A 2679-nucleotide genomic window follows, 5' to 3' on the forward strand; every position below is an offset into this window, starting at 1 on the left:
ACTGTTCCAAAGTGAAGGAGTTTACTTCCACCGGTCCATGTCAAAGTAATCAGCCCCCTTGGCACACCTGACACATTGTGCCCCAGCAGACCCTCCAACCCGCACTTTTACGCGACACACAATTTGATTCAAAAAAATGGCAGAAATTAACGCTGCTTTAGGAGGTCCAGACAGTCCTCAGCTGGACGAGGGCACCAAGCCTAAAAGATAGGGCTCAGGAGAAGATATAGTGATAATTTTGCCATGCTGGGAAATGGGCGGGACTGATAATGCGGGGAATAGAAATCAAATTACAGGATATATAACTGAATTAGAGGACATGCCAAACTGAATCTCGTATTACTGCCAAATTGAGAAATAAAATAATGAATGTAGAGATAAACTGCTGTTCTCCACAGTCTTTTAATGCTCATACATACAGGGAGCAGACACACCCCATAAGGGACACTAGACACAAGATAAGGGCAGGGTGGATAAAACACGAACAGAAAAATTATCAGTCATTTCCAGTAAATCTACACATAAGACTGGCACAATAGTCCCCGTTGTGACACATGAATTTAAAACCAGCAGTAAACATACAGAGGGGCGCTGGTGGCTCAGTGGTAAGCGGGCTTGCCTGCAATCGGAAGTTGGTGGTTCGTTGTCCCTTGCCCTGCAGTCCCCATGTCGAAGTGTCCGTGGGAAAGATTTCCAGTTGCCCCCCGGTGCTGCGCATCGCAGTGTGAAGTGTGTGTGAATGTTTTTCTGATGAGCATTGGAACCTTGTACAGCACAGTCCCCGGCCCACGTGTATGAGGTGTGTGACTTGGTGAATGTTTCCTCGTAGATGTAAAAAGCGCTTTAGGAGTCTTAAGACTGGGAAAGCGCTATTAAAATACAGCACATTTACATTAAAACAACATACAAAGGGACAAGATGAGGGTTTTGAAGAATGAGGGAAGAAGGAAAAAGTGGGTTATATAGAAGCAAGGGTATAGCTACACGAGAATAAAAGAGGAAGTGTTGACTCATGTAGTAATTAAACCTTTTTGCAATATAAGTATTTGAGTAGAGTGAGAGGGTGTTCAACAAGTAGTGATGTGGTATTATGATTCTGATGATCTGGTAAAGTTGAAGAAAAGAAAGTGAATTATGATATCACATGGAAAAAGTAAAATAGAATAGAAAGTTTAGTGCATTTTTGAGGGACATAGCTGGTGAGTAATTCAAACACTAACTATATGGCTTCATTTTTCAGATTGGGTATAGTTGGTATATGTTTAAATGTATGCGTATGTGTATGTCTTGTCTGCTTATTTGTTTGTATTCTGCAATTAAGATGGATCAAATTAAGTAATGTCTGTCCGATCTTGTAGTACTGAAGGAGGCTGAAAAAGTCCATCTAGGGAAAAGAGGGAAATAGTGTCACGCTTTAAAAAAAAAAAAATAATATAATTTAGATTTAAAGGAGGGAACATTCGTATAAAAAAAAAAAAAAAAAAAAAACAAAGCAAAGTAGTGTCAATCCAATGTGGTCCATCTTATATTGACAGAAGTTTTAAGGTATGGGGACTTAAGGGATTAGCAGTGTCCGCCATACATGGAGATTAACTAAAGAGAATGCTAATGTAACATTCTATGTTAACATGAGTTGTGGACCCTTCACAAAGGGCCTGTAAAAAAAAAACACAATAAGAAAACCCATTTAAAAGTAATTAACCAAATGCCTCTACAGGGCAAAAGGTACCTCAAGGTTAAAATTAAAAGAAAGCAATCTATCAAACTAATGCTTTGATCTAAAATATTCACATGAAAGTCGTAATGCATTAAATTACTTAGGTTTGATTAAATGGAAGTGCTTTGATCATTTCCAGTTTTAAAGAAAGAAAAATATGAGGCTCTTGTTTTGTTACCTCTTACAGTACTCCTGTGATACTTTTCAGCTGTGGAAACTTTTAGGGGGAATTTGGATATATAGAAATACAAAGGTTTTAGTTTGGGAATTTTGGGGACTCTTAAAAAACATTGGAACGGAAATTGATAAAATTTCTGTTCTATATTATTGAGCTGGCCCTACTGTAGCGCGTTACACGTCTTTTGTAGCAATTAATTTCATGCTAAGATTAGCCAAGACTCTGGTGCTGTTACAATCAAAAAACATAAGTCAAGCGTGCAGGTTAATAATAGCCAAGTATATGCGGGAGATATGTTTCTTCCTTATCAGGTAACAAACTTGGGATAGATTGAAACCATCACTAGTGTGATATAAACTCTTGAATTGGTTTCCGTACTGGTTACTGAGGAACATACCCATCCACTAGTGTCATCTCTAAAGCAACGCTGATAACCCATCAACAACATTGATTTTTACAAATTTTTGGTTGCACAAATCTTAAAAAAATAGACTAAATTAAACGAACATTCTTTTTGTTACCATTCTCTAATTTTTATGGTTTGGGAGATAAGATTGATAAACCAGTCTAATTGGCTGATATATGATTCCATTCTATTGTGTATAAATTTGCTATGTGGTGTTTAAAAATGAGCTTTTAGTGAAGCTTAATTTGGGTGTTTGGCCCTTGTTTGTGGGATTTTTGTTTTGGGTCTATTTGAGTTTTTGTTTCATTTTTTATATTGTTATATTTCTTTTTTTTAATTTTTACATTACAAATAAAATATAAAACCCATGACAATGCT

This window comes from Etheostoma spectabile, chromosome 12, assembly GCF_008692095.1.
Source record: "Etheostoma spectabile isolate EspeVRDwgs_2016 chromosome 12, UIUC_Espe_1.0, whole genome shotgun sequence".
Classification (NCBI taxonomy): domain Eukaryota; kingdom Metazoa; phylum Chordata; class Actinopteri; order Perciformes; family Percidae; genus Etheostoma; species Etheostoma spectabile.